The sequence below is a fragment of the Psammomys obesus genome, unplaced genomic scaffold (assembly GCF_907164565.1).
Source record: "Psammomys obesus unplaced genomic scaffold, mPsaObe1.curated_primary_1811, whole genome shotgun sequence".
Classification (NCBI taxonomy): domain Eukaryota; kingdom Metazoa; phylum Chordata; class Mammalia; order Rodentia; family Muridae; genus Psammomys; species Psammomys obesus.
Genome location: NW_026596162.1, coordinates 1,520,316 through 1,544,735, shown reverse-complemented (window position 1 = coordinate 1,544,735; position 24,420 = coordinate 1,520,316).

Sequence of the window (24,420 nt, the reverse complement as noted above, 5' to 3'; positions counted from 1 at the left end):
GGCCCCGGGCTTGCTCGCTGCCACAGTCTCTGAGAGTTCCTATGTACACATTGGTCCTGCTTGGGCTTGGGAGGCCTTGCTGTTGGTATCGTCCATTCTCACTGGCTCTTACAATCTTTCCACCTTTTCTTCCACAGGGTTCCCTGAGCTCGGAGACAGGGATTTGATGGAGACCTTTCATTTAGCACTGAGTGTTCCAAGGTCTCTCACTCTCTGTTCTTGTCCCGTTGGTGGATGTCTGCTTTTGTTTTCATCTACTGTGGGAGGAAGCTTCTCTGATGATGGCTGAGCAAGTCACTGATCTGTAAGTATAGCAGAATGTCATTAGTAGGCATTTTATAGCTACTTCCCTTTGGCAGAACAGTGGTATTTGGGTTTCCCCTAGGTTCCTAGCCTATCTAGTCTCAAATTCTTATCTACCTGAGCAGTGTCAGGCATGGGTTCTGTCTTAGTCAAAGTTCTGTTGTTGTGAAGAGATGTCATGACCATGGAAACTCTTATAAAAGAAAGCGTTTAATTGGTGCTGGCTTCTACGTTAAGAAGTTTAGTCTGTTATCATCATGGTGGGAAGCATGTCAGCATGCAGGCAGACATGGTGCTGGAGGGGCCAGGAGTTCTTAATATCATTTCACAGACAGCAGGAAGAGAGAGGGAGACAGTGGGCCTGGCTTGAGCTTCTGAGACCCCAGAGCTTACCCCCAGTGACACACTTAGTCCAACAAGACCACAATTACTTCAAAAAAGCCATCCGTACCTATTCCAACAAGGCTATACTTCCCAATAGTGCCTCTCCGTATGAGCCTATGGGAGCCATTTCCATTCAAACCATTACAGGTTCCAGCTCATGGAGTGGGCCTTGTATCAAATCAGATAACTACTTATGAAGGCCCACAAACTTTGTGCCACTAAATGCACCAGCATTTTTAAGGTCTCTTTAAGAATGACTGAAAAACAAAACTGAGCTGTGGTCAAAAGCATTTTATATGTATTAATCCTTGAGGACAATGCAGTGACACCTAATTTATGGAAGAAAAGCAGACGAGATGACTGAGCCATGCTTCCAAAGTCACAGAGCGAGTAGCAGAAGCAGGCTGTACCCAAAGCTGTCTAAACCAACTCAAAATAAGTTCCATTTGCTACCTGCTATTTAAGTAAGCAGGCAGTCCTTATGAAAACATGCCACATATTATGCTACACATATTTAAACAGATTTTAAATTTGCCAACATATTTAAAGTTGCTTTGAGATTTGATCCAATGTATTATGGAGTTATTAAGTAATAAGATTGAAGTCTATCTTCCTCTGGCATTCACCATCACCATGACCTTGAGCACATCTTTTAATTTAGCTACAAAGCTATGATACTATGTATATTATCCTAGGTCTACAGAGCTAAGGAGAGGATGAAATGAGGCAAGACATATGAAAATTCTCCCTGAAAACTACAAAGAACTACCTGTTAAAGGAGGTAAGGATGTCTTTATGAACAATCATAAACTTGGTCCCAACAGGTTTTATAAATTCACCCCTAAGATTACTTCATCAGAATAAGATCAAGTGTAGATTTTATAACAATATGAAAATATAAGGCACATTTTAGACTTGTTTAAAAGGTGGGACATAAAGCTGGGCATGGTGGTGCACACCTTTAATCCCAGGGAGGCAGAGACAGGCAGATCTCTGAGTTAGAGGTCAGCCTGGTCTACAGAGTGAGTTGCATGATAGCCAGAGCTACACAGAGAAACCCTGTCTCAAACAAACAAAAATAATAAAAAAATAAATAAAATAAAGTTGATATAAATCCCTGAGGCCAAGCTCTGTATCTGCCAGGGTCCTCTTCTCCCTCCCAGCACAAATAGTTAATTGACTATGTTTTTCTGCTCCCAGCACATCAGCGTTGAAGGCTATAGTTTCTTTACTTTGATGCCCAAACATGCCTTTTCTATTCTTATATTAAATTCTTATTTTATAAACATAACACACATATTTTGAAAGACAAATCATCAACAGAAAAGCAATTATAATGAAAAATCGCTATGAGCCCCCAGTTCCCTAGTTTACACCTACTTCAAATTTTTTTTAGCTCTTCCAGCGTTTGCTCCCACACTTTAAAATATGTTTATTTTGCATTTTTGATCACTTAATGTTGGTCTGTTATTGGCTTCCTATTATGAAAATGGGGTTCTAATTTTTATAACCTCCTTCCTCCCTCCACTTCCTCATTATCCAATGGATTATGAAATAACTCTTAGAGTGTGTTTGCTTTTTTTGTGGGAGGTGGGGAGGAAGAGGGTTGAGACATGTTCTCATACTATAGTACAAGCTGCTAACAAACACAATCTTCCACACTCCACCTTCTTTGTACTGGGATTACAGGCAGGAACCACCCTCACTAGCTTCTGTATGTTTGTTTGAGTTGGTGTGATTGATTCATATCATGACTAATATTGTTCACTGCTGAGACAAAGTATGAGCTACCACTGCCATTTCCTTTCTTAAAGGAAATAAACAATACCAAACAAAACGAGAAAAGCAAAACAGAAAACAAAATCAACTTGAATATAACTAAACTGACCAAGAAGAAAACTCTTTATTAAGACATTATCTCATATTCTATAAATTATTGCTTAAAAGAGTAAGAAAAGAGGAACTATATGTCCAAAAACTCAACAAATTAGATAGTCACACTTGTCTATCTGGTGTGCCAAAACTATTACAAGGAAAATATAAAACATGAATAAGCTGAGATGTCAAAATTGAGTCTATGTGTATTTAAAAATCCATCTGTAATAAAAGTCCCTGTCTGGAAGTTTGTCTGGTGAATTCCACCAAATATTTAAGGAAGAGATAGTACTGATCTCACACAAGCAGTTGCAGAAAATAGATATGAGACATAATCCATCTCATTTTGCCTTATAAGATAAGGAAACAAATGTATAGTTAATATTATTCATATACATAAAAGAACAAATCCTTAAAGCATTATGATGTAGACAGTGGTAGGAGAAAATAATGAATCACAGTTAAGTGAGATTTATCCTAGGAATTTAAGGTTAAATATTTGAAAACTCTACAGCTCACCACATTAACAGAATACCATTTGACAAAGCTTGGTTTCTACTGCTGATTAAAAACACTCATGTCAATGAACTTCCAGCATGATGGTGGTGAGCTCCTGTGACTCCATATGACTCCAGCTACTTAGGAGGCTGAGGAAGGATAATGCCAAGTTAAAAGGCAGCTTGACTCTGTCTCTCAAAATACACAACGCCAAATGAAAATAGGATGCCTTTAAACTTATAAAGGGCATCTATAAAACAGACAGGTGACAAAGACGAAACAGCTCAATGGGAACAATCTAGTGTGTACCTTTATCGGGAACAGGCAGAGATGCTTTCACCAACATCTTCAGTATTGTCCTTAAAGACATAACCAGTGCGAAGAATTTTAAGCAAATTGAAAAAGAGAAAAATACTGATTTATTCACTGGCACAGAAAATTTTAAGGTAACAGGAGAGCAGGAATGACTAGAAATATCAGGCAAACTTAACAAAGTTGCAATGTACAAAGTCACTATTTAAAAACCTAGAGGACAAAAGTGTGAAAAATTTTATCTGATCACAATGAAAATGGCTAAATAGATATCAATAGCAATGGAAACTGCAGAAAATACACAAACACACGGAGACCAAATACACTGTTGTATGATGTGTGGATCATTGAAACAATCAAGAAGGAAAAGATTTTAAAAATCCTAGAATCAAACACAGCATACCAAAACTTATGGGACACAATGAAGGCAGTCCCAAAAGGAAAGTTTATTTTTTTTTAATTATTTTATTTTTATTAATTACAGTTTATTCACTTTGTATCCCATCTGTAGTCCTCTTCCCCACTTCCTCCCAATCCCACCATCCATCTTTTTTTTTCTCCTATGCCCCTCCCCCAGTCCAGTGATAAGGGAGGTCCTCCTTCCCTTCCATCTGACCCTAGTTTATCAGGTCTCATTAGGACTGTCTTCTTTGTCTTAAAAGGAAAGTTTATAATGCTAAGTGCCATATCAAAATTTTTTGAGAGACCTAAAATTCATAAATTAATGATGTACCTGAACATCTTGTAAAATGAAGAGCAAAACCAGACCTCAAAACAGATGAGAAGAAATAATCAAAATCAGGTCAGATATTAAAAATAAAAACAAATAAAAAAAATACAAAGAATAAAATGAAGAACTGGTTCTTTGAAAAGATAAAATTGGCAAATTGTCAATTTCAGCCAAATTAGTGAGAGAAAGAGAGAAGACACAAATTAAGAAAATCAGACATGAAGAAGGAGACATTACCACAGACACAGAGTAATCCAGAAAACCATGCAGCCATGAGAGTAGGCCAGTGGGCAGGGGTTGAGATCAAGTTGGTGGGAATCCGGAAAGTTTTCCTGGGATTAGTCAGCTGACCTGAGGTTGGACCCACTCATTTCCCTCATTGTGGACTCTCCTCTCATCTGGGAAACACAGACACTGGCATTTTGGGGTCCACAGTACGGCCTGTCAGTCTCTCTGCAATCACTACTGTGCTGCTGTTCAGATACCATGCACAATTGGTGCTGCCATACAGGATCCTTATCTTATTTTTTTTTAATATTGTGGTTTTTAAACATTAAAAAAATTATATTTTGAGAGTTTCATACAATGCATTGTGATAATCTTCACCCCTCCCCAAATTCTTCTCTGATTCACTCTATATATCCTTACTCACCCAACTTTGTGTTGTTAAAAGAAAAAAAAAATCCTTCAAGATAAATTTGTGCTGCCAAAATATTATTGGGTGTGTGGTCCTTCCCTGGAGGGTGGTTGACTTCTGTCTTAGTCAGGGTTATGTTGCTATGAAGAGACACCATGATCATGGCAACTCTTATTAAGAAAAGCATTTAATTTGGGGCTGGCTTACACTTACAGAAGTTCAGTCCATTATCATCATGGTGGAAAGCACGGCAGCACACAGGCAGATATGGGGTTGAAGAGGTAGCTGAGAGTTCTACATCTGGATTAGCAGGCAGCAGGAAGAGAGAGAGAGAGAGAGAGAGAGAGAGAGAGAGAGAGAGACTGGACTTGGCTTGAGCTTCTGAAATCCCAAAGCCCACCCCTAGTGACAAAGCCATACCTACTCCAAATAGGCCACACCTCCTAATCTCTCTCAAATAGTACCACTCCCTGATGACCAAACATTCAAATATTTGAGCCTATGGTTGCCATTTCTATAAAAACCACAATTTACAAGGGACTATACTCTTAGAAAAAACTGACTGACCCTCCATTGGCAGCTAACTATTGCAAATAGCTCCATGGCTTGGAGTGGGATTATGTGTTCCCTTCCCCTTTTCATATTGGGATTTGGTCTGGCTTGGGCTCACACAAGTTTTGTGCATGCTGTCATAACTGTTATGCCCAGATCTCAAAGACCCCAAAGACCACCAAGAGACCGACCGTGCATGCAAAAACAAAGAACCTATGTTTTGGGCTTAAGCTTGGACTCCCCACTGTCCAGCACGGAGGATTAGGGAAGGACCTCTGAGTAGCTGCAAAACTGGGATTTTATTAAGGTTTGGGCAAGAAATGAGACTTTCCAACTTGGTGGTTTCATGATTGGTTCTCATTTAGCAGAAGCAAGCTTGTCATAAACTGATGGGTTGGTGCTGATCTAGGGAATGGGGGGACTTCATGGAGTGTCCAAGCAACAAGGTGTGCCCAGGTAACAAAGAACGCTAACAGAAAGTACCCAGGTAACAGTATAATTTAGACTAGCTAAGCAAAGGTTTCTAACTAACCTTTAATTTGATTGGTCAAGTGCTTGAGGACTTTTCAAGGCAGTTACTAGGTTATTGTTTCTGGTTTTCAGGGAGGTTATTGAGTTATTGTATCAAGTCTCCTTGTACTGTAGTTTCATGTTCTGAGAAGTAGTAGCAGGATCTAAGCAACTGTGGGAACCTTCCCAGGAAGCAGAAACTCCGGCCTCCACTATCTTATAAAGCCTGTCATGGCAGCACAGCTGCTTGGGCCCTACAGCAACCACTGTGAGTTCAGGTTGCTGCTGCTGCCCTGTTTGTTGTCTTCAGAAGATGTTTCCTTATGGTCATCCACCACCACAAGCTCTTACACTCTTTTGATCCTTTTTGTGCAACAATCCCTGCACAACGGGAGGGTGTATGTTATATTTATATTTCCTATAAGGCTGAACATTTTGCAGGCTCTTATTCTCTTATTCTTGTGGGCTCCTGTGTTAAACATCATCTACTGCAAATAGGTGCTTCTCAGATGATGGTTGATAGACACATTGCTCTATGGGTATAATAAAAAAAATCATTAAGATTCATTTTAGTGCTATGTATAATTAGCAGACTAATAGCAGTAGGCTCTTCCCTTGGACCTATGATCTGTCTAGCCATAGGATCTTAGCTTGATAATGGTGTCATCTTGCAAAGTAGGAGTTAAGTTCAATCAGGAGGTGCTCAGTTGCTCTCATGGTGTTTGAGCCACTATTAGAACAATGGGCATGTCTTCCCATTTCCATTCCCAGCTCTTCTCTGGTTATGACTATCCCTCCTGTGAAGTAGACTTCAAATCTAATCGGAGAGTGGTTGGTTAACCCTGTAACAGTAGCATCATGATTACACAAATGGGCACATCTCCCTTGGCAGCCTAGTTAAGACAAATGAACAAAAGAATGAGTGTAATCATACATTTGAAATTTCCAATACAAATTTCCCCACACCCTTCTAGTTCCAGCTCCACAATGTAAATGATTATGTTTATTTACTTTAGAAGATCACTCTTATATTTTAAAGGGAGCAGGGTCTGCTGTTCAATGTCTTGAGGCAGTGTAATTGTAAAGACAGACTGATGTAGGTGACGTTGAATCTAGAGATAATAAGACTGTCTGGGAAAACCCATTACGAGTTCAAAGGAAGGTGCTGGGGTGGTGAGGTGGCCGTAAGCAATAATTATTTTGTTTTTACAGGCAATATGGTTAGATGATAGCAATTTGAACTTGTCCTATGTCCCTGAGTAAGACATTTACAACCAGCTTTTCTTTGCCTCATAGCAGCCTTCCCGGAACAAAATGAGACAATTCCAAAGGTCACTGTAAGAATTCAAAAATAGCAAGTCCAGATGACTATACTGTGTGTGCCACTGAATGTGAAAAGATGAATGATGAGATCATGGAGGACTCAGCATTGGCAGCAACCTTCAGCGGGTCTACATCAATGCAGTGATGTGTATGTGACCAGCTGTGGGCATTTGGTTGGCCCCGTCTTCTGTCTATATATATATATATATATATATATATATATATATATATATATATATATATATATATATATAATCCAAGGAGTCATTTAGAGGCTAGGGATGTGGGTCAGTTGGCACAGTGCTTGCTTAGTTTCATCTTCAGCACCGAATGAGCTGTGGTGGCACGGACCTATAATCTGAGCACTTGAGAGTTAAAAGCAGGAGGCTTAGAAGGTCAGAGCCATTCTCAACTATACTGAGTTCAGCATGGGATGCACGAGACACTGTTCATGAAAAAAGAAAAAAGAAAAGAAAAGAAAAGAAAAGAAAAGAAAGAACTCATTGTGGAAAATCTTCCCAGTGTCAAATTGTGTTCAAATCATAGTACTGAGCTTCAACTAGAAATTTTCATTGAGCTGCCTTTTTTTTTTTTTCCACAAATTGATCATAACCCAACTATTTAATTCAGACTTTGTTTTCCAAGGAGCCAGTTCTATCATTTATTCTTTTTGAGCACCTGCTCTGTGTAAATGTTTGCAGTAGATTCTATCGCTGTCCTTTAGGAATTTACCATTGAATTGAGACAATACACTCACAGGAGGGGAAAACCCTTAACAATACAAGGCAGTGTAGTCAACAGTGATCACAGGTGGAGAAACACAAATTACAGGGAACTAGCAAAAGGCATAATCCTGGGTTAGTGAGCTGAAGGGCCACTTTCTATAAGAGGTGGGGTTGTGCATGCATAGATAAGCCAGCTTTGAACCCTGGAGTTCTTTCCCCTAGACCAAGTGGTCTGAATCATGCCTTTCTCCTGTCATCACACCTTTGCCAAAGTCTGCTTTGCACAATCCTTCCTACATTTCATTTCTAAATCCAGGAATTTGAACATGTGGTTTTTAAGGATGAGGACTTATGGAGATTACTGCCTATTTTGCATGGGATTGTAAAATGTAAATTTAACCATGGTCTGGCTCATGGGAAGAAAATAATATGTAAACGTTCACTATAATAGGGTGTGTGCCATTTATTTATTGCTTTTCCCCGGGACAAATGAGAATGACTGAGAAAGAATGTATTCCTGTATTGGCTCCTCTCTGAGAGGAGACAAGGCAGTTGCAGCCAGTGGCAGAAATGAAGTCTCTGGAGACATGAGAGCCCAGGGGCAATGGATGGAGGTTTTTGGGGTCATCACAATTTGGGGAGGAATGATGCTACTGGCACCTATTGGTTAGAGACTTGAAGGTATTGCTTAGTCATCCTGCACCAGGCATGGAAAATCACTGATCAGATTTTTCCTAGAATAAAGGAAAACGGGAACAAACCCGATCAAAACATTTCCACCAAAATGAAGTCAGAGAGTTCAGCTCATTTCCAAACTGCCCTATTACCACCACCATCACCACCACCTTTTCCCTCCCCTTAGAGCTAGTTGTTCATTCATTGCGAAGCCAACAGTTTTAACAGGAATGCCAAACAAATGACTTCAGGAAAACATACTATGGAATTGTTGCCAAGCAGTATAGACAGCTGCTAGTTTGATCGATTTCTCCTTCTGTGTGCCAGGACTCCCACCTTTCAGGGATTGAGTGTATTGGGAGGTTCTTTCCAGTTATTATTTCTCTTTGGAGGAAATGTGTATGTGGCAAGGGGAGGGTCCAGGAAATCAGAGGGAACCTGGGTTTTAGTTGGGGATGAATGGAGGCTCTTATGAATTAACTATTGCTTTGCAAGTTTAGAATAAATATCCTTGCATTGGCGATCAGGGTTTGGAGATTATTTGAATTGTATTTCAATAATGCTTAATTGTGAGTATTTTGATACCAAATGATGTGCACACCCACGGGCTCATTTTAAAGCTGGTCATAATTTTAAATCCCACAAACATTTATCATTTTATCTAACAAGAATTTGTTGTATGCCAACTTCATATAGACATGGAACTGGTTACAGCATCACCAGAATTCACAATCTATTGGGGAGAGAGCTGAGGGAAAGGATGGCTTCAAAGACCGATGACTGTACTGTGGCCAAGGGCATGACGGGACCATTGCAGGGTATCTTGAGATACTATGAGAAAGAAAGTCCTTAAGCTGAAACTTGGGACTCAAAGATAGTAGGATTTGGCTGTGTATGTGTGGGTGGGATGGTCAGGGCAATAATGGGAGGTAATACTCCTCTACAAATGGCCAACTAGTTTCGTAAAATTCACAGGGAGTTAAGAGACAGCACAGGAATTCAGTGAACTCTGAGAATATCCATCAGAGCTGTGTGAAGGTACAGACTGGTATTCAGGAACATTTCAGTGAGAAGTTCATTCACTGGACAAATTCGCTGTGAGAATGTACAGAATCAAGAAAGAACAAAGCTTTAAAACACAAGTCATAAAGATAGGAGCCTGATTGGACTGGGGTGTGTGTAGCTCAGCTATAGAGCACTTGTGCAGAACAAAGCCCCATATTTAATTCCCAGCACTGTGGCACACACACACACACACACACACACACACACACACACACACCATACCACACACATAACATTAAAATTATAAAAAAGGTTATAGTTGGTAAAAATATTTGTAGTACTAATACATGAATTTTGACAAATCAATAAAGAAAAAGGGAGCAAGGTAAAAATGAATAAAGAAAAAGAGAGAAAAAAATCATTTTATAAACAAAGGAAGGCTCTTTCCCTGTTGGTAACCTGGAAAAGTCTAATTAAAGCCATAGAGAGATAGGCGTGTATACTCATGAGATTAACGGAATTGAGAAACCTGGCAATACCCATTGCTAACAACTTAGAGTACAGAAAACTCTGATATGGTGCTGGTGGAAGTGTAAATTACTATAGCTACTTTGCAAAAATATTGGTAAATGGAAAATCAAAGGATGTGTATTTTCTGCATATTCAAGAATTCCAGGATGCACATAGTAGTATTTTTAAAATAATAACCCCAAATTGTTCTTATTAAAATTTTATTTTTTATATTAATTACAGTTTATTCATTTTGCATCCCAGCTGTAGCCCCTCTCTCATCCTCTCCCAATCTCACCCTCCCTCCTTCATCTCCTCCATGCAGCTCTTCAAGTTCACTGACAGGGGAGGTCCTCCTCCTCCTCCTCCCCTTCCATCTGACCCTAGCTTATCAGGTATCATCAGGACTGGCTGCATTGTCCCCCTCTGTGGCTTGGCAAGGCTGCTCTCCCATCAGGGGGAGCTGATCAAAGAGCCAGCTACTTAGTTCATGTCAGAGACAGTCCCTGTTCCCTTTACTAGGAAACCCACTTGGGTACTGAACTGCCATGGGCTACATCTGGACAGGGGTTCTAGGTTATATCCATGAATGGTCTTTGAAACAACCCCAAATTGTAAACATCCAAAATATCATTGTTAGTAGACTGCAATTTCTAATTTTGTCTATTCACACGAGACACTAAGGAAAAATGAAAATTACCTATGATAAAGGCTAACCTATATTTCTTTAAAATTCATATCTAAGGGCTAGAGAGATGGCCCAGAGCATGAACGGATAATAGCAATGGCCTTTAATTCCAGCACTGTAGAGGCAGAGGCAGGCGGGCGTCTGTGAGTTCGATGGCATCCGAGCCTGAGTGAGTGAGTTCCAGGCCAGCCAGGGTGCACAGTGAGACCTTAAAGCTGCAGGAGCAGGCTTTCTTCCAGTGTCTATGACCTTATCAGCCACAGGTTGATAAGTAGGCTAGGATTACAGTACCAAGTGCGGATTCCTGCTTAGTGAGTAGCCCTTAAGTCTATTTAAACAGCTGTTGGTTGCCCCCAGGAGGTATTGGAGCTGTTGTGGCTCATAGGCTTCGCAGCTGGGTGTGACTACAGTTGCTTTTTCTACAGGTGGCTGGCATAGCAGTTCCAGATGCTGGTACTCAGGGAGGAGACTTACAGGTCTCAGTTCCTCAAAGAGTTGGTCCCAAAGGGTGTGATGTCTTCAGCAATATGGCCTTAATACAAGTTCTGGAAACAAAACACTAAAACAACAACAAACTCCAAAAAAACTAAGGGCAATATGATAATAGCCTATACTGACTTTGGCATCTCTTAGATTTCCCCAAACAACTCAAGGGAGGTTCCCCACACCTAGATCTAAGGTTTCATTAGATGGTGTAGGGTTTTTGGAGGGAATATTATCAACCCAAGCAGCATAACTTCACTTAAACAACATACATATGTATACACACACTCATAAATATCATATATATATATTTTTTAAGTAACAATAAAAACATTTCCTTATGGCTTGTTCGAACATCCCAGTGTTCTTTATCTGTTCTTCCTTCTTTCACTCTGCCCTCTCCCTCATTAAAGTCCCCTCCATTTTTTTTCCATTTCCCTCTTCAGGACACCAGTGCCTTACTATTTCTCTCTCTACATCCTTTTTTCCTCTCCCCCACCCTAAAAAGCCATGTTTTGCTTTCCTGGTTTCTGCTGTTACTCAAGGTTGCATATTCATATCTAAAGGTTTGGAACTAGGAAACACAAGTAAGAGAGAACAGGCAGTGTTTGTATTTCTGGGTCTGGGTTACTCTGCTCAGTATATTTTCTCATTTCATCCACTTACCTGCAAATTTCATGAGCCTGTTTTTTCTTTACAGCTGAATAGATGTATATATGAATTGTTTATATAGCAGATCCTAGAAGTGCAATCCATTCTTTAAAAAGCATTCAATACCGCTGAGGGAGAAAAAAAAAAGTAAAATGTAGGAGAAAAATCAACATCTATAACATCAATCAAATTTAGTGTAAGAATGCGTAAACATTCAAAAATGTACAGGAGTTCACTAAAAAAAAAAAAAAAATGGTGTATCAAAAAGATTGTTTATATCCAAAAAGGAGAGTGGAAGAGAAGGAGGCCCCGGAGGAGGAGAGGAGAAAGAGGATCACTGTTGTTGTCTGTGGAGGTGATCAATTCACAGACACACAAAGAGGGAGCTGTGTGAGGACCATGATCCAGCCAAGGAGAGAGGCTTCAGGAGAAACTAGCTCTGTTATCATGTTGATCTTGAGCCTTGAACTTCTAGAATTTTGAGAGAAGAAATTTCTGTTGTTTAAGTCCTTCATTTTGCAGTGCTTAGCTATGGCAGCCTTAGCAAAAACAATATGCGAATGTGGGTCGACATTAAAGTGTAATGTCAGGTGGAATTACAAGCCATAGAACATTTAGTAGCATGGCCCCATTTAAGTAAGGGTCTGTAAGTAGGCACATTCGCTCACTCTTCCAAAAATGGTGCTTAATTCTCTTCCCTTTAATGTGGCCAGACTTCCTGAATGAGTATATGCTGACTAGAACAAATAGAATAAAGCACAATTGGTGTATGACTTCAAGCCCGGCCAATGGGAGACAGTGCTGTCTGCTTCTTCTCTGTCTGACCACTTGCTCGAGAGAATTGTGCTTGGATACTCACATGGCCCAATAGAGAGGGCCATGTCATAAGAACAAAGGGCTACCATTTGGCAAGAGCTGGAAAGGAAATGGGGTCTTCTGTCAGCAACCATGTGAGCGCCTCATCTTGGAAACCCAGAGTCTTCAGATGAAACAACTTCTGCCCTATTTACTCCAAACCCTAGGAATCATTGTTATCCAGGATTAACCAATGAGGTCACTCCCAAGTTCCTAATCTGAAGATTTGTGAAATAGTAAATGTTTATTAGTTTAAGCTGTTAAAGTTTAGACAGGTGCTCCATAACTGTTACGACACACACAGGGAAAAGTGGAGCGACAGAAGGATGATGCTACCTTTAGAAGAGAATGAGATCGTTAGGACAACATATCTTAAAGATATTTGGGATTTTTTTTTAATCTTTAGTGTGTATGCATGTGCTCACTCATGTGTGTGTCATGGTGGTGTGTTTTTCAGTCAGAAAACAATTTGTGGGAGTTGACTCTCTCTTTACTGTGTAAGTTCTGATGTTTGAACTAAAGTTGTCTCACTTGGTGGCAAGCCCGTTTACCTGCTGCGTTATCCCACCTGCCTTGATGACTCATCATTTTTTTTTAATCTGGGTAGCCAGCACACGACTATTCATTTTATTATTTTTTAAAAACGTATTATATATGCATGCATCTGTCTGTTTGCCTATCTACCTGAAAGCTATTTTATTGAGAAAAAGTCCAGCAAGAAAAGAAGGATCCCAAGAGCTCTTCCATGGCCGCCAAGGAGTAACGGAGGCTGCAGAGAGCAGGAGGCAGAGTCTGAGAAGTGGGCTGACCATAAAAGCAGGAACAGGGCTGATTGCACGGACTGCACCATGGGTGTTCAGATCATGGCTGTGCAGTAACTGCCACTTGTCAGTCTGGATGAATTCCTTCCTGCTGTGTCCAGCCCCTTCCCCCCCCCCGCCCCCCAGCACATGGAAAACCTTGGAGCTTCAAACTTCAGCTCAAGTGTAGGGTCTTCTGGGAAGTTCCTATCACATGACCCCCTTCTTACCACCAGTGGGTGCTTCCTTTCCATCATCAAATTAGACCCGTGGGCATTGCTTTCATTTGTAATGCCAAACATGGTTGATGGTTTTCCTTTGTAACTTTATTTGCGCTTCATTTCCACCCTGCAGAACAAGTGCTCTTGTCATCTCTGGTTTGTATAAGCGGCTACACGGTGTTTTGATTTGAGTCTGCAGAGGGGGAGCACAGCCATCATTCCACACGGCCTCCCAACCATCATTCCATGCACAGCTAGAGATGCCAGCCACTACTGCAGTGGACAATAATTACAAGTTTTTGTGTTGTTTTGTTTTTGAGACCATGCTTTCACATTGCACAGGTTGGCCTCAGACTTGACGTGTAATACTAGGGGTAGAATCCGAAATCTTGTGCTTTCCTGAGTCATGCTTAATCACAGGTCAGGATTTGGATGACTGAATTACACCCTCAGGCCCAAGCATATTGTTTTAAGGCCCGCTGATGGTGAGCCTTGGGAAGGTTTAGTTATGTCTTAACTTGGCATTATGTCTTGGCATATGCTCAACAGAATGAGTGAATGAGTGAATGAAAGAGCACTGGGTAAGAATATGGGATATCCACTGGTTAAGTTCTCAAGTTCCCAGAGCAGGCCTTTTAATGCTTTGTCTTTATGAGCTACCATATGGTTGACTGGGAATCGAACTCAGGACCTTTGGAAGAACAGCCAGTGTTCTTAACCTCTGAGCCATCACTCCAGCTCGACACTTTTTCTTTATTACCCAGGAACTCTCCAGCTGCCTCCAGCAGCCCTTACATTATTTTCATTCCCAGGGCCAGAACCCATATTTCTTTCACAGGTTGCCACAGGCTGCCAGCGCCTGCTTACTCTACAGTCTGAGAGGCGATGGAGACTAGAAATTTATATCCTTCTTGCAGCATCTTGTGGCCAATGATGAGCGAGTATATGGTTGTAGACAGTCCAGATCCTTCGCCCTATGCCAGTGCTGCTCAACCTTCCTAATGCTGAGGCTCTTTAAAGTAGTTCCTCATGTCGTGATGACCCCCAAACAAAAAGATTGTTTCATTGCTACTTCGTATCTGTGATTTTGCCACTGTTATGAATCATAGTGTAAACATGTGATACATGGCCCCAAAGGGGTCACAACCCACAGATTGGGAACCACTGTCCTACACTCCTCTGAGCCCTTCACGTAACACCAGTCCAAAGATACCCTCCAGGGGACTTCATTTACACTTCACATAGGAGGTTATATTTTCAAAGCTGGCCAAACAGGACCTCCTGCCACAAATGCTCTTCTGCAATGCTATCTTGCTACGTGCCAACAAAGCTTTAGAGAGAGTTCTCTTCCTGGATGTGGGCTGAGGTGAGTGAGAATAGCCAACAGCATTCCGTTGAATCTGGAGAACATGGTGCTGACTTCTGAAAATAGGCCAGGACAAATCCTGCAGCTTTGGCCTCTGGAATTCTTGTCCCCAGACTCTGCCTCCTAGAATGCTTGTTCCCAGTGGTGGCAGTGGGAAATGTCTGAGCCACAGAAGGCCACGAGTATGTACAGTGGCCAACAGTCTGAGCTTCAGGTCATCCCAGCCATGCAACCACTCTGGCTTTGGGTATCTATAAGCAGTGCTCCAGGCACAGTAGAACTGAAACAAGCTGCCCTCTCTGCCTCATGCCAAGGGCTAAACCTCCTGGAATCAGACTTGAAGATTCCGTGGGCAGAATACAAATGGTGGTTGATCTATGCATATAGATTGGGATTCCAGTAATAGAAAATGGGAAGAGTAAATATCGAATTCTCACTTACCTTCTTGACTCAAGGCTCCTTCACCCAGTCTTCTGTCAGCATTTCCTACATCAGAATCCCTTTTGTAGGAATTTGGTTCTGCCCCAGAAAACCTCACATAAGTTAGCCTCTATCCTCATCTGGTCTGGACACTGGGACTGGGTAAGGAGGTATTAGGAACCTGATGGACAGGTAAAGGATGAACACAGCTCACTGCTGTTCACTGTCACCTTCGGCACTGCCACTGGGCATGCCCTCAGTTTCAGGAGCAAAGAGTTTAGAATCTGTTGGGAGTCTGAAGGCTTATGTGGCAGTGGATTTAAGGAGGGGACAAGAGCTGTGATAGACAAGATTGGAGGACAGGGCAGCAGACTGGCAGGCCCCTGCTGGAGCTGGGCACTTGGGAAGATGTCTGGGCTAAGTGTGTGGAGGAGGAGCTGTCTGGGGCTAGGGATCAGGTCAGCACTATGTGGGACAGTGAAGCAGACCACAAGTGAGGATCAGGCACATGCCAGCATCTAGCATCAGGGAACTGCCCCTATCCTCAGATAGTCAGCATGTGAGGTACCTTCTTAGACCAGACAAGACAGCACAGATGGGGATACTCTGTGGGACCTACAGGCCTTGTTGAGTGAGGTAGTGTTTTCTATTCTTGGCTAACATTTCTCTAGATGGTTCTGGTTGGTCTGCAGGGAGGACATACTTGGAGTCAGCAGCTAGAGGGTGTGTGTGGGTCTGTCCTGGTAGACACAGAGCTAGCTGATCCTGTGATCATAGCCTTGAGACACAAGAGCACAGAGGTAAATATAGTCAGGAAGTCTTGTGGCCTTAGGAAGTATCTGGTAGGCAATGGTGGTGGTTTGCCTTTGAAAAAGTCAAAGAAATTGCTCGAAGGGAAAAGCTGGCTTAATTTTTCCAGGAAAGATGAACAGAGATGAAGGAAGAAAGAGAAGCTGAGGGGAGGCCACAGGCCAAAGCTCTTGAGGTTACATCAGCATTTTCATCTGAAAGGTTCACTGATTCACAGGCTTTTTTTGCTCAGCCTCTGGGGCTCCCTGCCCTGGTGAACCGCAGTCTCAGGAGCTATGCCCAGCTGGAGGTGAGCCAGAGCCAAGGGCATCTCTGCCAGGCCACTTTGCCAGCATTTCTGAGACATGCAGGGCCAAAGGGAGGTCCAGAAGAGAAGGACTTAATGGCCTGAATGATCTATGAGAGTTAGAAGGGTAATGGAGGCGAATGATGATAGCAATTCACAGATTCACATTCTGTACAAAAGAACAAACAACGCAAACAAATCTTTATCCTACTGACTCCCAGATCTGCCATTGCTCACTGTAGATGCTACAGCTTTGCGTATTCCCTGTTTCTTGTACATCTTCTTGAAATGCCTCGTGTGTGTCCTCTGTGTATAAGCAGTACCCTCTCTGGCATGTTCCTCACACAGCTGACACCAATATTCTGGAGCTACTGTTTTAATTCACAGGAGCCAACCGTTGCATTTTCAGGAAATTTGTAGTTGGTTGTTAAACACAGCCATTATTAAAAATACGTTTTATGACCTTTTAACGAAATCAATCATATTAAAGGCAAACAGTCCACACTCACGGCTTCCTAATTACATTCCTACTTCCTACCACTATTGATGTTCTCATGGTTCTTTACCTCTCAGAGACGCACAGTGCATGGGCTCTGTTGCGTTGTGGGGTAGAGGCACCGTACTATGGAGTGCTGTTTGCATTCAGTTCAGCGGGGTTGCCTGGTGGCTTCTGATCGGGAAAGGTGGGAGGGTTTAGGCTTAAAAACTGAGCAGAACTTGATTTATGTTTTGTTGAGTGTCCATTGCGGAAAAAGCTTGATAGTAAATAGCCCGGGCTTGTGTGGACCACATGTCTGGTCTCTGAGTGGCATACATTTATACCATGTAAGAGACTGAACATGGCCTCGTTCCCAGTGGTGATTACAAAACCAGATGGTCGACTCTGACCGTGGCTTGTTGTCTTTGGTCTAGACTCAAGAGAGTGGTGGAGAAAATGACAGCGAGGCAGTAGCTGCTGTGTCAGACTACTGTGTTGTAGGGGGCTTAAAATTGGGGAACTGTGCTCTTGAATAAAGCTTCAAACTCCTTACTTGATCCTGCAAAGAGGCTGCGTGTGTTACTCATAAACAGGTGATACGCAGTATACCTATGTATGGTTCCCCTCTCATTTCACTTGTGAATAGAAATGAAATGTTAACCAGCACTCACGTGTGAACCACACCCATTTGTCAATGACAGCTTTGAGTTGTGGGCTTCCCTGGAATAGTAAGCCATAGTATTCATAGCCTGACTTTGGGACGTGATTTTGAGTGAGAAAATGATTTAAAACATTAACAATGATTTTTAAAAGAAATAATGAGTCACATGATATTGTGGGATGGAAATTACTATGCTGAATATTGTAGCATTTATTTGTAAATCATATATTAAACATTTTTATATTTTTAAAATTTATAATTATATTTTGTATACATATACATACTTAAAATATTTGTATGATGTTAAACATTGGCCAGTATAGCACAACATACAACTACTGAGAAATTTTGTTTTGTTTACCTAATATATATTGAGGGATTTTTCATAATATGGGCCTGTCATTCTTTTCAACAACTTTGTTTTTAACAACTTGCATCAGATTAGATATTTTCTGGATTTGCTTCTGGTTGGTATATATGCGACCATCTGACTCTTCTGTAGTAAATATTCTCTTTTTTTTTTTCTTTTTACTTATTCTTCTCACATACAATGTATCCCAACTTCAGACTCCCTCTTTCCCTCCCTCCACTTCCCTCACCAACGCCATCTTCTCTTTTCCCCAGAATCCTTCAGAAAAGAGGGGGCCTCCCAATGATATCAGCTGGACATGGCATAACAAGATGCAGTAAGACTAGAGAGAAACCTTCATATCAAGGCTGGATGAGGTAAACCCATAGGAGGAAAAGGGTCCTAAGAACAGGGAAAAGAGTCTATAGCTACTATTGTACACACATGCAATCATCTCAGGAGCGTAAACTCTCAGCACCCCACTTAATGAAAATTTAGCACAAGGATTTACAGTTGTGATCCATAGTAGCAACTTGTTTCTCAAAGGTCTTAAACCAATCTATACTCTCAGTGGAAATGGAGTCATTTTCCTCCTCACACCTCTGCATATCTGGCTTATTATAATATTTTTTTCTTGTCAAATAGAGGCTTGTTTATATAACCCAGGGTGTTCTCAAAATTGTGATCCTCCTGCCTCAGCCTCCCAAGTGCTAGTGTACTCACGCATTTATTACATTATGGTCTTTTTTTTTTTTAAGATTTAAATCTTAATATTTTAAAAAGGTAAACTATCAGATCCAACCCCATTACTTTTCCTCCAAGTTCTTCCTGACCTCCCCACCCCATTATTCCCTCCCAAATTTATGTGCTATTTTAATTTTAAACTCAGGTGCTCTGCTTAGGGCTGCCAGCATGTATATGGGTATAGGACCATCCACTGGAGAACTGGCAGCCTCTGAGGGGCAGCATTCCTGAAGAAAATGGATTCTTCCTCTCCTAGTAGTGATTGGTCATCAAGAGCTCCTCAGCTATGGGGTGGGAATTCATGACTCATTCACACTTGAATTTTGTCCAGCTAGATATTGTACAGGTCTTGTTCATGTAGCCACTCCCCATGTTAGTTCATACACGCAACGACCTTGTCATGTCTACAAAACACTGCTTTTTTAAATTTTGTTTTGCTTTGTTTTTGCTGTAGTCATCCACTACCCCTGGATCTTGTAATCTTTCTGCTTCTTCCACAATGATCCCTGAACCCTGGAAAAAGGGGTATAATATAGCTGTCCCACTGAAAGGTGAACACTCCTTAGATTTTATTCTCACACATTGGCCAGTTGGGAGTCTCTGCATCAGTCAGCAGGCAAAGAAGCTTCTCTGATGAAGGTTGAGATGCATTTATCTATGGGCATAAAGCTAAATCCTTAGAGGACAGTTTAATACTATGTCCATTTAGTATTGCTGTGGTGGTAGGTTCTCCTGTAGAATCCATGGTCTATACAACCATGGATTCTTGGCCCAGTTAAACATACCAGGCATGAGCTTTGTTTATGGAGCAGGCCTTAAACACAATAAGAAAACGGTTGGTTACTCCCATAATATTAGCGGCACTATTACGTGCAGTGGGCATTGGTGCCAGGCTAGTCAGTGTAGATATCGGGATTCACAGACGGCCAAGACTGTTGTTTACTTTTCTCCCCTATAGTGTGCATATCACCTTCCACCACTATGAAAGCTCTGCGGGATGGCATAGGTCTTCTAGTTCAGTAACTTCTAGGCCACAGTGAAACTTCTAGGTCACTATCTGTTTGATTTCTTCATGTCCCATGATTCATCTGAATGTGTGGTGTCTTCAGCAATATGATCTTACCATCAAGTTCTGGAAGGTAACTAAGAACGACATCAATAGCCTATTATATATATTTTTTCTTGATTTTTTATTTTAATTTTTATTAAATACACTTTATTCACTTTGTATTCCTTCATAACCCCCCCTCCCCTCCTAATCCCACCTTTCCTCCTCTTTCTCCACGCATGCCCCTCCCCAAGTCTGCTGATAAGGAAGGTCTTCCTCTCCTTCCTTCTTATCCTAGTCTATCAGATCTCATCAGGAGTGGCTGCATTGTCTTCCTCTGTGGCCTGGTAAGGCTGCTCCCCCCTCAGGGGGAGGTGATCAAAGAGCAGGCCAATCAGTTCATGTCAGAGGCAGTCCCTGTTCCCATTACTATGGACACTGAACTTGGACACTGAACTTCCATGGGCTACATCTGTGCAGGGGTTCTAGGTTTTCTCCATGCATGGTACTTGATTGGAGTATGAGTCTCTGGAAAGACCCCTGTGTTCAATTTTTTTTGGTTCTGTTGCTCTCCTTGTGGAGTTCCTGTCCTCTCCAGATCTTACTATTTCCCACTTCTTTCATAAGATTCCATGCACTCTGCCCAACAGTTGGCCATAAGTCTCAGCATCTGCTTTGATAGTCTGCAGGGCAGAGCATTTCAGAGGCCCTCTGTGGCAGGTTCCTAACTTGTTTCCTGTTTTCTTCTTCTTCTGATGTCCATCTTCTTTGCCTTTCGGGATGGGGATTGAACATTTTAGCCAGAGTCCTCCCTCTTGCTTAGTGTCTTTAGGTGTACAGATTTTAGTAGGTTTATCCTATATTATATGTCTATGTGAGTGAGTATATACCATGTGTGTCTTTCTACTTCTGGGATAGCTCACTCAGGATGATCCTTTCCAGTTACCTAAAATCCACCATTTACCTGAAAATTTCATGATTTCCTTGTATGTATGTATGTATGTACGTACGTATGTGTGTGTGTGTGTATATGTATATGTATATGTATATGTATATGTATATGTATATGTATATGTATATGTATATATATATATATATATATTTGTGTATGTGTGTATGTGTATGTATGGCAGATTTTACAGAAGTATCTTTGCATGAGGATTAAAGGTCTTTAGTGTTAGTTACCGTTCCCTAACTCCTCTTCCTACCCTACCATTCCTCATCCCATTTAACCCTTCCTAACCCATTATTTCCCACCCTGCTTCATACCACCTGTGTTCTATCCCCCCTCCCTGGAAATTCACTTCTTAACAGCCCCTTAGTAGTTTCCTGACTTCTATGCATATTCCAGTGCAATTGTACACATACCTAAAGATTCCAACCCAATATCCACCTATGAGAGAGGACTTGAGTGTTAGTATTTCTGGGTCTGGGTTCCTTCATTCAGATAGATTATTTTTGGCTCCATTCCTTTGCCTGCATTTTTATTAATTCACCATTCTTTGTAGCATTAAAAAAGTTCATAAGTGAAAATACATTTTCATTTATTCATCAGGTGAGGCCATCTGACCTGTTTCCATTTCCTGGGTATCGTCAATGGAATAGCAATACACATGGATGAGGAAATATCTGTGTGGTAAGCTGTAGGGGCCTTTGCGCACATGCAGGGCAGTGGGGTAGCTGGATCATATGGTGGATCTACTTTCAACTTTTTGAGGAACAGCCCCTCTGATTTCCATAGTGGCTGAACCAGTTTTCACTCCCAGAAACAGGGAAGATGTGTCCTTCTTTTCCACATCCATACCAGCATTTTGCTGCAATTTGCTCTTTTGAACTCAGCTGTTCTGGCATAAGATGAAATCTCAAACCACTTTTAATTTGCATTTCCTCATTGTCTAAGTATTTTGAGTTATTTCTAAGCCTCTTGGGTTTTTTTTTTCTTTCTTGAACTGTTTAATTTCATGCTCCAACTTAAATAAAAAAAGTATGTGTGTATGTGTGTGACATTCAGTTGCCCATAGAAGCCATGGGTGCTAGATCAACAGGTGATTGTGAGACACCCAAGATGGGTGCTGGGAGCTGAATCCTGGTATGTGCTCTTAGCCACTGAGTCATTTTTCCAGCCCCACAAACCCCACTTCTTGATTGGGTTGTTTACTTTCTTGGTGATTGGATATTCTAGTTCTTTGTATATTCTAGACACTAACCCTCTGGTAGATGTACAGTTGCTAAATATATTTTTTTCATTCTGTTCTCAATTGATAACAGCCTTTGCTGTTCAAAAGTTGTTTGTTTGTTTGTTTGTTTTTTTAAATCATAAGGCACCATCTGTCAATTGTTGGTGTTAATTCCTGTGTCTATAGTTCGACCACAAAGTCTTTCCTGCACTTAGAAAGTATATACCCTATTTTTCTCTTGTAACAGATTCATGTTATCAGGTCTTATGTTGAGGTCCCTGATCCATTCAGAGTTGATTTTGTGAAGGGTGAGACATGAGAATCTAGTTTCATTCTTGCACATGTAGTTATCCAGTTTGTCCAAGACTATTCGTTGAAAATGCTGTCTTTTTTCAAAGTGTACTTTTTGGCCTCTTGGTGAAAAAGCAGGTGGCTGTAGGATCATGTGCTTGTAGGATCATGGGTCCTGAGTTCTATTCCACTGATCAATGTACCTGTTTTGTGCTATTATTATTCTCTATGTAGTGCTATGACTATCTAGCATAACTTGAAATTAGGAATAGTAATACCTTCCACAGTGTTATTATTATTCAGGATAATTTTGGCTCAGGTATATAATTAGTTTTTTGTGTTTTCATATGAATTTTGATATTATTTATTCAACTTTTTTTGAAGAATTTGCCTTGATTCTTATGTGGACTGCACTGACTTTGTGGATTGCTTTTTATAGAGAGGCCATATTTACAACATTGATTCCTACCAGTCTATGAGCATGGGAGATATTTCCATCTTCTGGTGTCTTCTTCATGTTATTTCTTTGACGTCTTAAGCACTTACATTTTTTAAACTTTAGACAATATGATGGCTAAAATTTTTTCTTAGTGAAATTTAATTTGCCTTTCATTCTCTTTGAGAGTGAACATTTTTTCAAGTTTAAATGCTGTCTGAATTATCAGTTCTGTAAGCTACTTATATTCTTCACTCAGTTGAAAAATTGTGTTTTTCTACTAGCACACAAATCCCCTTATGTCCTTCAGTAGAATACGACTGCTCCAAGAGGAAATTTTAGTCGCTTTAAATCCTCGAACGCTTGGAATGGTGCCTGGTGTATTAGAATGGCTCATTACATGTTTGGTAGCTAATTAATTGCTATTAAACAATTTACTTCTTTGCTGTCATAAATGTCACCATATTCTCTGTAGTTTCTTTGGCCTTTTACCCGATTCTTGTTTTGCTTGCACTATTTTTTTTAAGTGATAGACAGCAACTTTACTAACAAGTAAAGCATTAAACCAGAATGTGACACACACTACAGCACCTTTTAAGAGGAATGGGGAACTCACACCCCCCCCCACTTTGTTTTTGTTTAGTTTTGTTTTTGAGACAGAAATTTACATAAACCACATTAGCCTTGGACTCAGCCTGTAGTCTGTAAATTTCATATGAAATTGACTTCTTCTTTCCAAGCACTGGGATGACAGAGAGCTGACACTACTACGCCCAGCATAGTAGTAGCACTTCTAAATGCAACTAAGCAGATCTAACCCATTACATTGAGCAGGTTTTGTAACTGATCTACAATGATTGTGCCTATTTATGCAGCTCGCACTACAGAGAAATGATGACTACTTCAAATGGGACGTCCATAAATCACTGCAATTAGATTATGACACACCACACCACTCCCTTGCAGGAGTCTTTAATTTTTATAAAGTCAAATTTTAACATATTTCCCCTGTGGCTTTTATATCTTATATCTTATTTAACAAGGTATTTATTCCTGAAATAACTAAGCAAATCCTCCTGTGTTATATGGTAGGGATTTATAGTCTGATTATTTTTAAATTGATTATTATTTATTACAGTGTATTCACTTTGTATCCCAGCTGTAGCCCCCCTTCATCTCCTCCCAGTCCCATCCTCCCTCCCTTTTCTCCATCATACCCTCCCTAGCTCTTCTCCCCCTATGCTCCTCCCAGAGTCCACTGATAGGGAAGGACCTCCTCCCCTTATATCTGACCCTAACCTATCGGGTCTCATCAGGGCTGGCTGCATCATATTCCTCTGTGGCCTGGCAAGGCTGCCTCCCCCTCCCCCCCTACTGCCCACCCACCCCCCCTCCCTGAGGGAGAGGTGATCAGAGAGCCTGCCATGGAGTTCATGCCAGAGACAGCAATTCCCTTACTAGGGAACCCACTTGGAAACTGAGCAGCCTATGGGCTTCCTCTGAGCAGGGTGTAGAGAGGGCTAGATCCTCTCCATTCTTGGTCTTTGGTTGGAGTATCAGTCTATGCAGACCCCCCCGGGCCCAGGTTTCTTTTTTCTTTCTTTTTTCTTTTCTTTT